Source organism: Diplotaxodon limnothrissa, linkage group LG13, assembly GCF_057381915.1.
Source record: "Diplotaxodon limnothrissa isolate DT_005_m linkage group LG13, D_limnothrissa_male_GT1.1, whole genome shotgun sequence".
Classification (NCBI taxonomy): Eukaryota; Metazoa; Chordata; class Actinopteri; order Cichliformes; family Cichlidae; genus Diplotaxodon; species Diplotaxodon limnothrissa.
In genome coordinates, this window is record NC_140608.1 from 11224053 (window position 1) to 11234784 (window position 10732).

Consider the following 10732-nt stretch of genomic DNA (forward strand, 5'->3'; position numbering starts at 1 on the left):
TGGTCATGATTGGTGTATTTATACTTGATCTGAACCGATGCTTCTCCTAGAATAGTTTGTTTACATTACCAATTACAATTGCCAACAGAACCAATGGAAGCAGGTAGAGTTGTTTTATTGGCTTTTCACCAAAAGTCATGTAACCCTGGCAACAAACCACACAAAGACGGATACAGAAACAAGCAGCCAAGACCCAAGTATGTTCCTCATTAGGACATGCTAGAGAGTGCACATTTGCCATAACGACTGCACTTTACAGTATGATGTTAAAGTACAGTCATTTTCTATTTATGGATGTTGCCACTTTGCACCTAAATGGGCAGGTCTTTAAAAAGAAGTAAAAAAATTGACCAAAGTGAGTATTTTTATCATGTCAATTACATTAGCCGTTTTTCTACTGTGATTTGAACCATTGCGACCGACAACATTATGTGTTTACATAGTATAGAATAGATTAAAATAGCTCTTTTGTTTTTTTTTTTTGTTTTTTGAAATTCATTGAACTGAATCTCTTCCCATAGTACAGAGAGAAGAATAGGTGATGTCAAGGGTGGGCGTGGTCAATATAACAATCTTTCCTATGGAATCAGCTATTGTGAATATCAATGAGAGAGGGAGTCACACTGATAATATGCTGTTCTGCCCTCACCACCTGTTGCAGGTCATTTCTTAGGCCTGGGCACCATGTACAGTTAGTTAACCATTCAGGAGGTAAATGAAGGGGGGGGGGGGGGGGTTGTTACTTTAAATTTACAACGGGCCCACCAGCAGGCCCATTTTACAAGCACTCTTTAAATGACTGTAATTCTGTTACTGTTCCTCTTTTTTAAGTTACAGAACTAGTTATTCCAGATGGAGTAGATGATGGGCCTAAGGAAGCTCCCCTGTGGTGTGCCAGTGTTCAAGATGAGAATAGAATGATGGGTGATCTCCCATCCTGGGATCTGTTACTCAGGAGGTAAAGTATCCATATGCACAGTGAACTGCCCTTAGTGTAGGGGGTTAACAGTGCATTCACCTCACAACAAACGGTCCCTGATTTGTGACTGGGATGAATCGTAAAGTCAACTTTATACAGAGTGTCACAAGCTAGTGCGCAATCCCTGCTGGTCCCAAACTCAGAGAAACAAGCAGGTTGCATTTCATGAAAAAGTTGTAATTGTAAATGCAAAATTTGATGTTACTGACACTAGAATGTATTTCTAGAACCTGTTTCTACTGTAACTGGGAACACTAAACAAAGATAAATACTATTACTGAAGTGTGATATGAAAACATAGTGACAATATTATCTGTCTACACCTACAAATGCTGAAACAAATGTTTAGTCAAACTATTGTGATTGTACGGTAATCTGCTTCCTTCCTGTCTATTTGCCTTTTCACAAAAACATTTATTTTGAGCTGAGGTAAATATTGATTTATGCTAATAGAATTTCAGTCAGCAAGCATACGGACACTTGCAAACACCCTCACAAAAATCAAGAAAATAATTTGCATATCTGCCTCTGTCAAACGTCCCCCCTCAAAACTCAGGCTGACAGTGTTTTCATGAGAGAAATGAAAAAATATATATTTCTTCTATTTATATGTTTCTTCCAAGGGTAAATGCTGAAGAGAAATGTTGCTTAAAGATAACCTAAGGTTAATAAGTTAAACCAATAGTGGAATATGCTAATTAGACTGGCATCAAGTGAATAGGAAAGTAATCCATCTTTCATCCTGTCAGGCTGGGACATCAACAGCATTATAAACATTCAGTTTTAGCTTCTCAAAGTTGCCATTAAAGTTTTGTACTGGTGGTACAATTGCCAATTCAATAAGGAGAGGAGACCATTATTCAGATTCCTTATTACTCACAGACACAACTGATGAGGGTTTCTTATGGAGGAAAAGTTCCACATGGCTTACACTCAAACAATCAGACTGGGGAGCTAATCAGCACAACTCTTATTCCTCTGTTGATCAGTATACTTCTCAAAGGCACTGAGGTCATTATTTTTGAAGGGACGGACTTCATTTCAACACCAATATATTCTCAGTGATTCCAATCAAAAGTTTGGTATTCCTAAACATACCGGTACTTATCTGACCTTCCATCCATCCTCATGAGGCCAGTTCCTGGAAGTAGTTACTGTACTCTATACATTCACAGATTTTACAAGGTGAAAGCACTAGAGCTTAGAAATCAAAATGCCCCTCAGCACTGGGTTAGATTTTACTATACATAATCTGACTGCACTCGCAACTGCTATGAGGTCTGTCTGTTAAACATTTTTAAAAAGAGATACAACACATTTACAATTAACCAACCTGCTACCAAACAAACTGTTCTTATCTGAGAGACAGAAATCCATGAACAGAACAGGTCTCTGTGTTCCCCGTGTTTGAGATAAGAGGACTGAAAGAACATGAGATGGAAAATAACTGAATAGATGTGCAGGGAGTTTTTCATATTCATATCGAATATGAGGTTATTAATTTGGAAACTACTGGTGCTGCAACATGGAGATAACTTATATGCAATCATCTTCTCCCTTCATGCTCCAATGGGGTTCTGGACACGGCTTTCCACTCCAGCTGCTGGCCACAACAGTTAGTCAAACCCTACAACGACCTAATGCAGCTATGAAATTGTCTCTATGAATTTTCATCACTTTAAGATTTAGATAATGAAAAGTTATATTCTAAATGTGTAGATCACAGTCCCCCTGGTCCTATTCAAAATGAACAGAAAAATCTCTTCCAGATTTGACCAGTGTAAACTTTTATAGATATGCAGATATAAGTCCTATACATTCAGGCCACTGAGTCTCACAGCATAAACATAAATATATTTATTGTGAGTATGCATGTAGATAAATTAACATTTCAGCAACAAATCTGAAAGATGCAATAGTTAAACCGAAAGGGGAAAAAAATCAAAAGGGGAATCTGTGCTGTGCTCAGAGTGGAGTCCTCCTACTGCAGCAACTCGTAAGCTATTGCACCTCTGTGTGTCAACTTCCATGGCAGTCTTCAAAAATTACCCTTATTTGTTCATCTCCTCAGATAAATTTCTTTGTTACTCCCCTGTGGTTGTTTGTTTGTACTCATCCCCCCCCCCCCCCCATCATTTCTACCTGACACTGACTACCGGCAGGCATTACTTGCTGCTTTGTTGAGCTCTGTTACTTCTTTATTTCCCAAAGCCGTGGATGACTTGTCTCTCTCTCACCAGCCTGGACAGAAAGCTGCAGAGCATTGCAATTTCATGCACCCATAACAGATATGACCCATGTGTGTCCATGTATGATCCACATGCACATAGTATTGTTGTATCTGATGAGAAGTTGTATCATTTCAAAGCTGACACGCAGTTCTCTTGTTCAAGATTTTTATTTTATATTTTGGGCCTGCTAAGACAGAATTAAAGGAAATGAAAGACTTTTGGATCTATCAAATTACATCTGTTAACTATTAAATTCCTGCGTAATACAAGTAATACTATACAAGATAAACTGTCAATCAAAAAAAATAGTCTAAGCTATTTTTCTGATTTCCATGCAACTCTCGTGCAGTGGATAGAAATACATAGACTGTTTGCCTTTACTGTGAGATCACACCTTTAACGTTCAATAAATGGACATTTAGTGTCTTTTTCAAACCAGCTTTCAACCCTTTTCCATACACCTCAATCATCAGATGCTATCCCACTGAGCGAGCCATGACAATGGGCTGCCTATGGAGCAGGGCATGGGCAGAATATCAATAGCGTCTGGCTGGCCTGAGCCACGCTACTCTTCATCTCTCATTTCCCAAATGTGCGCCTCTGGAAAGAACAGGCCAAACCCCAGACTAATGAAGATATCCTGCAGCAGTATTTTTTTAAAGTGTTCCCTACACACTTCTAGGGCATTACTATCTATACCTGTAGATACTAGAAGCTGGAATACACAGGGAGGAGAAGATAATCATTTTCTTGACATTCAAAGTAAGGAGGATTATGTACACACACTACCAATACATTTTTATCTCACCGAATCATTCCTTCCAGAGGAATATCCCTAAATCACCAACAAGCCTTCGCACAATCAAATAAAGAAATGTATCAGACTTGGGCATTAAGTTTTTGCAAATGGTACTCTGACTAAATACAGAAATAGTCCCAGTCATACTACAGAACCCTATACACTGCCCCTAAGAACACACTTTGCTGCATCCATTTTATTAAGTTATAGAGTAAACTAATTACAATATTTAAGCTCTCATACGACGGTATCTATTGACTCTATGCAGCTCAAGAAGTGCCCGTCTGATGATACAGAGGTTTTCAGCTCTACAAGCCAGACTCATGACATGCACGTTTTCTTGTTTTATGGTGATCCCAAGACCAAACACACCTCCTTTTAGCTCCTGGGAGGAAAAATGTCACGATCCAACTCGCACGTGTTACGTGTACCGTACATTAGTGGTACTCGGAAGAAATAACCCCGCAATCTTTGATGTTCCTTTCAGAGTAGGTAGAGGCATCTTTAGTAATGATACCAAGAATGTACTAATGCAGACTAAAATGCGAATCCCTTAACTATTGATCCTCTCCTCGGGTGCACGTTCTGCAAATTACATTTAGCCTTATGCTTTGAGCTTTGGATATACAGAGCGTTTGAGTAATCTGACGTGATAAGCTTGTAAAATGCCGTGCCTGGTGCCTGGGTAAAGCTGTGCAACATACAATATGAGTAATAATCCTTCACCATTAATTTAATTGTTTTCGACAAAAAATATTCAAAACGAATCTGATTGCGTCTACACGTAACAAGCTATAACGGAGGATCAGACAAAAACTGTATGTGTGGAAACTGATTTTTTTTACATCTTGTACAACTTCACATACTGAATCCAAACAGCCTGAAGAAAACTCAAAAGTGACCAAAATTGATCCCCTTACCTCACGGGCGCAGCCGCTGTATTCCAAGTGCACCAAAGGTCATTGCGCAAATTTTCAGAGGACAAGATGCAGGAGTGGTGAGAAGTAGGTTACACTGCACAATACCTAATCCGGTTGTTAGTGTCCTTCAGACGTGGTCAACCCACTAATCTTCAAAAAAGCGAAGGGGGTCGGAGGGTTCCGGGTGCAGACGCTCCGCTTATAATCTTGCCACTTATGCGTGTGGCTCACTTTCTCTTGCGCCGATGTCAGTTAAAGTTGTCCGTATTTCTTTCACGAACACAGATGCACATGAACAAAAGCTGCGAACGTTTCCCTGTGCAAAAGAAGAAAGGGTCAACGAGGTCTTCAGCGAAGCCTGTTTACCATTCCTGACAGGTGGCAAGTCCTGCCACCCGCTGAAAAGATCCACACATCACCTAACGGAATGGAGACGGCTGAAGCCATAAAGCGATTCTCCGGGCAGATTACCCGATGAGTTGTGTTGGTTTTTACCCATTTCCTCGTTTCTTGCGCTCTGGCGCCACCCAAAGTTGGAGTCCAAGTGTCCAGGATTCCCAAATGTGCTGCCCTTTAACAAATTTAGGCCACGCAATTGGAGCTGAAAAGATGAAGATTTTGAGACACAGTACCAGTGATGATGTTTTTTGTTTTATTCGGTGCAGGTTTTGACATTTGGATTCATTCTAACATCAGGTATCAAATCAGAGCATCTGCATATCGGTAACATTAAATTAATCGAAAACTTCCTTCATCCCTACTAAACGTCCTCACTATAGTTAAAGCTGTGCACCCCAGGATGCTTCTGTCACAACTAGTTTTCCCAGCTGGATATCCCGCACTGCAGGGCTGCTGCTTTTTCTTCCGTTTGCTCTCACTTTACTGCCTCACCGTTTGCGCCGGTTCCCAATTAACCCAATTAGCTTCCGAGATAAAAGGCAATACTTCCCTTTGTTTTTAAGGCCAGCTCTCAATTTCTGATTTCCATTTCCTCTTTGTTTTCTTCATTTATTTTTCATGGTTATGTCTGAAATTTTTACCTCCTGATAAACAAAACATCCAACACTTTGCTTTCTTTTCACTTGTGGCATCTGAATCTTAAATTCAAACCTAATCCCAATCAGACACAATTTAAAAGCTAAAAAATTCCTTATTTATTTCGTTGTAAATTGTACATAAAGCCGAACTGGAATTATTCTAGTCTCCTACAGAAATCGACTTCTGTCTTGGGATCTCAGAAATCCCAGCTACAAAACGTGCTGGCAGTTTTTATGCAAAGCTGAATCTACAAATTTCAAAGCAGTCTATTTGTTTTCACTCTCTCCTTAACTATTATTATTTTTCTCTCACAGGTCATAATATCAATGCTTCTGGGTCATTTCTATTTATCACCTTCATTAAAATATGCAAAAATATGTGGAATGGAGAGCCTACTTCAAAATGATAATAGTAGCTTTTAATAGTGCCACTGAAAGGAAGAGTATAGCTATTATTTATACTTATTTAAGACACCTAAAAAATGTTGTATTACAGCCAGAGTCAACAAAGCATGAGTTCAGTATCCTTAACACTGACCTTTTATTGTCTCTGGGCTTATATAAAAGGGATTAAATGAGACTTCACAGACTTGTGTAAATGTGCTTTTTAAAATTTTTCATTTTATGTTTGAAAAAGAAGGAATAAGAAGAGATATTTTTTAGCATGCACTGCCCCTAAGTCTTGACAATCTGCATAGTATGTCTCTATCTGGCAGGGCTGGATAGATAGATCAGTTGCAATTTGTTCCTGTCTTTTCCGTAAATCTCATAAGCAGAGTGAAAACACCCTCAGTATCAAGTATATTAGATGTAAGTGCTGAATCTGCATGCGAGATTGCATAGTATAACAATGCCTACATGCCCAAGACTTTTCTCAGCTTATCTTACACTGATCCCATATAAGCCCTGATCTGGAAATCTGCATGCAGATTTCATCAGCATTTATAGTGTTTTCTTCACACAACTCTTGAATATCCTGCAAAGATAAAGAAGATTAGGCCTAAATAGAGAAGGAAAGCTGAGGTCAAAATTCACCTGCAAAAACGGGAGAAAATAAATACGACAAGCAGAAAAAACAACTCCTCCGTAAAAGACTATTTAAATTCAAAGTTAGCAAAACTACCACTGGTGTCTGCTATCAAAATTAGTAAGTGATATATTGTTGGCTAGTTAGTATTAGTCCAACCATAAACAGACCCAAAGCCAATCAAACAATTATACAAAAAAGTAAAGTGAATATCAACAGATCCATGAAAACCAGAAAGCAATGCAAAGGAAAAAAGGAACAAAGCAACACAAAAGCACTTGAAATACATTTGAAATTCATTCAGGGGCATAGAGGGTCTGGGGGGCAAGAGGTAAACTACAACTTGAACATGATGCCAGCAATGTTCCCTCTAAGTGTTAGGCTGCGCGCGTGCGCAATTGTGCACTGCTGGCACGGTCTCTGCGCACAGAAAATCTGCGTTGCGCACAAAAAAAATCTAACCTGAATTGAAATTAAAATTAAAACTTCAACAATTCTGTTTTGCAGTGTTAGTCAGTAAGTGACTGGCTGCTCCCATATGGGATTAGAACGATGCCAGCTTATCCCATAGTCCAGTCAATCACCGGTGTTTTAGCTAGCAAAGCGGCGTGGCTGATGTGGAGTGAAGCCACTTTAATGACAACGTGTAGAACCGTTGGAGATGTGAGCAGGACAGACGGAACAATTGATGGAAAAAGTGTGGACTTTATACCAGTTTTTAAATTGTGTTGATATGCCACGTTATGATAAAAATATATGCAATGTTTGGTTTTCTTCCTGAATACTATCGTTGTTTATATTTACTGCAGGAAGAAACGGTAAAAACGGCGTTTTATAAGGAAAACGCTCGAAAGCACTCTCCGCGTGTGAGCAAAACCAAAACCAAAACACCCCCACCCTTTCCGATATGAAAAAAATGGTCGATATGGAAAAATGTACCATATCGACCAATCAAAAAAAATGATATGGCAACATGGTATTTAGTTGTTAAGAAACGGGAGTTTTAGGAGTGACGGCGGTGTTTTGAGATGTGAGAGATTTGCAACGTTTAGGGCAAATTTTGTGTAGTTAGTGTGTAGTGTAGTCAATAGTTTAGTTGTGTGTGTCAGAACAATGAGGTGACTGCTGAATGTTACAGGTGTTACAGGAGTGATACATCTCCTGTTGTCAGGCCTGCAGGTATCAGGCTGTATTTGTAGTTTTTTGTTAAAAAATCATATGACATACTTATATTTGTTACTATGTTTCTGAAAAGACTGAAAAGACTGAACAGAGAAATTGCTTTCAATTATTTCCAGTGACTTCTCAGGTTTCAGTCTAAATTGTAAACAAGTCTATGAAATTGATTCATAACTCTATCCAATTGGGTTTATGATCTCAATCTCCAATTTTAAGTCATATTCATTAAATCCTGATATTCATTTTATAGATTAATGTCCCATTTAGAGTACAATAGAATTTGTGACTAAGTAACTGCTCACAGTACTTGAGGGCTGTAAAATTTCAACTGAAACGTATAATCAATTGAAAAAAGTTTATTTTCTTGAAATGCAAGACTTACAGGCTCTAACTGCCTGAGTCCCTAGGTTGGGCTCACAGTGAAAGTAAAAGTCACCTGGGAGATCTTCAGCTCCCACCTCCAGCAGAACTTCAACAACATTCACACAAAGGCTGGGGACACTGAGTCCAAATAAAGCTGCTCTTCACTTCTGTTGTTGTGGTTGTTGCATGGAGCTGTTATAATGGTAACCCCCAAAACAGATGGTAGACACCAGAGGTGAAGGGAGCCATCAAGCTGAAGATAGAGTTTTCTCAAGCTTGGCCCAGCTTGTGGGATTTCTGCAAAGGAAACAGAGTCTGAGGGCGACTTGCCCATTACCAGGGCAGTGTTTAAAAAAGTGCTGCCTGTGTCAAAGCCCCTGGGGTGGGTGAGATTTAGCCTGAGATTCTCGATGTTGTTTTCCTGGCTGAGAAGCATCTGCAACATGGCTGAAGGTCCAGAGCCTGGATTAGCAGACTGGGGTGGTGGTCCCACCTCTTTTTAGGATTTTTTTGTTGTTGTTTTATTGTCATTTTTGCCTTTATTAGATAGTGTAAAAGTGAAGGTAGACAGGAAATAGGGGAGAAAGAGAGGGAGAAGACACGCAGCAAAGAGCTGCAGATCAGACTGAAACCTGGGCTGCTGTATTCTAACCATGTGGAAGATGGTCACCCACTGAGTTAAAGTAGTGCCTGGTGGTAGGGGATAGTGAATATGAGGGAGGGGTGGGTACTTATGTAAAACCAAATGAGCATGGTTCTCATTTCTTGTAACGAGATATACATTTTATAGACACAGTTTTGTAGGCTACACCAGAAAATGTATGAATGGAAGGATAGCTGGCTGAACAGATAGATGGGTGGATGGATGAATTAATGGCTTTGAGTATTTATAATTAGCATACTATTTTGCTATTTGTAACAAGAACCACAAACATAATTTGTCAGTGGAATAGGCGATCGTGGGGCGATCGTGGCTCAAGAGTTGGCAGTTCGTCTTGTAATTGGAAGGTTGCCGGTTCGAGCCCCGGCTCAATGTAGCTTGCCATCACTAGTGTGTGAATGGGTGGATGAATGAATGTAGTATAAAGCGCTTTGGGGTCCATAGGGACTAAGTAAAGTGCTATACAAATACAGGCCAAAACGCAAGAATTCCTGTACAAAATAAAAGAAGCATTGTAGCACTGACATAGAGTCAAATAATGAAGTAATGTGACATGTCGGGTGTTTTCCCTCCATGATTCCTTGCATACCAAAAGATTGTCTCTCAAAATAGCACAAGGGGGAAGCTGTGGAATCCTTCAGCAAAGGCTCTATACTGACTGTGTGACTAAAACTGTTTAATCAATGAGGTGCTTCATGTTATACTACAGCCGCAAGATTTGTGATGTGCAGGTGGGAATGTTATTGGGGATTAAAAAACATATTTGACTCTGAGACAGGAATTAAAGCAGCTTATGCTTCTCTACACAAACTAAATGACTGAGCTCAACAGCAGTATTGAACATAATTAATCACCACGTAGATGCTGGAGAAACCTTATTATGCAATACAAGCTACTTCTTGTGAAAATGGTCCTTGAGGTGTCCTTTATTGATTTTTAGGTAGGCTGGAATCATTTGTCCATAAACACCAAGCTTAATCATAATAACTCAATCTGTCAGGTTCAATCAGTAGTCTGGCCATGACTGCGAAGAGATGTTTAATCTAATTAAAATCCATTTGTGTAGTCTGACAGATCCATTAGCCAATGGATTTAAATAATCTGGTATCGTTGTTAAAGCACAAACAATAACAGATATTTCAGGGAGAATTAGTGCTAAATGGCTCAACATGGAGCCAATCCACAAATCTCACAGTAAGCTCCCCAATGAATAAAACATGTGGATTATATCACAGTGATGTTGAGATTTTGTATGTAACAAGTCACTGTCCTTACTTGTCATGCAAATAAAGATGTCAGACTGTGGTCTCTTTTTTGCCATGCAGTAGCATTTCTTGACCTCTTAAATGATTCATAACACAGTGTTATACAGATATCTGACACTGTATCAAGACTAAGCTTCGCCTCATCTTTGATTTAGTAAATAAGCCAGGTTCTCTCTGTCTTTGCTGAAATACTGTACAGTTACATATGATAATTATTTTAAATCCAGTTTTACTAAAAAAAAAAAAAATACTATAATTTTAAATGCTGTGC

General features: G+C 39.2%; 1 protein-coding gene across 2 annotated transcripts in view; it reads right to left on the minus strand.

The window, feature by feature from the left end:
- Window positions 1–5361, minus strand: part of LOC146619882 (protocadherin-15-like) — a 222817-nt gene extending 217456 nt beyond the window's left edge. For both annotated transcript variants that reach the window (XM_085369792.1, XM_085369793.1), the window contains exon 1: window positions 4930–5361. The gene's annotated coding sequence lies outside the window, so the exon portion shown is untranslated. The remainder of the gene's footprint in view (window positions 1–4929) is intronic.
- Window positions 5362–10732: the final 5371 nt, after the last annotated feature.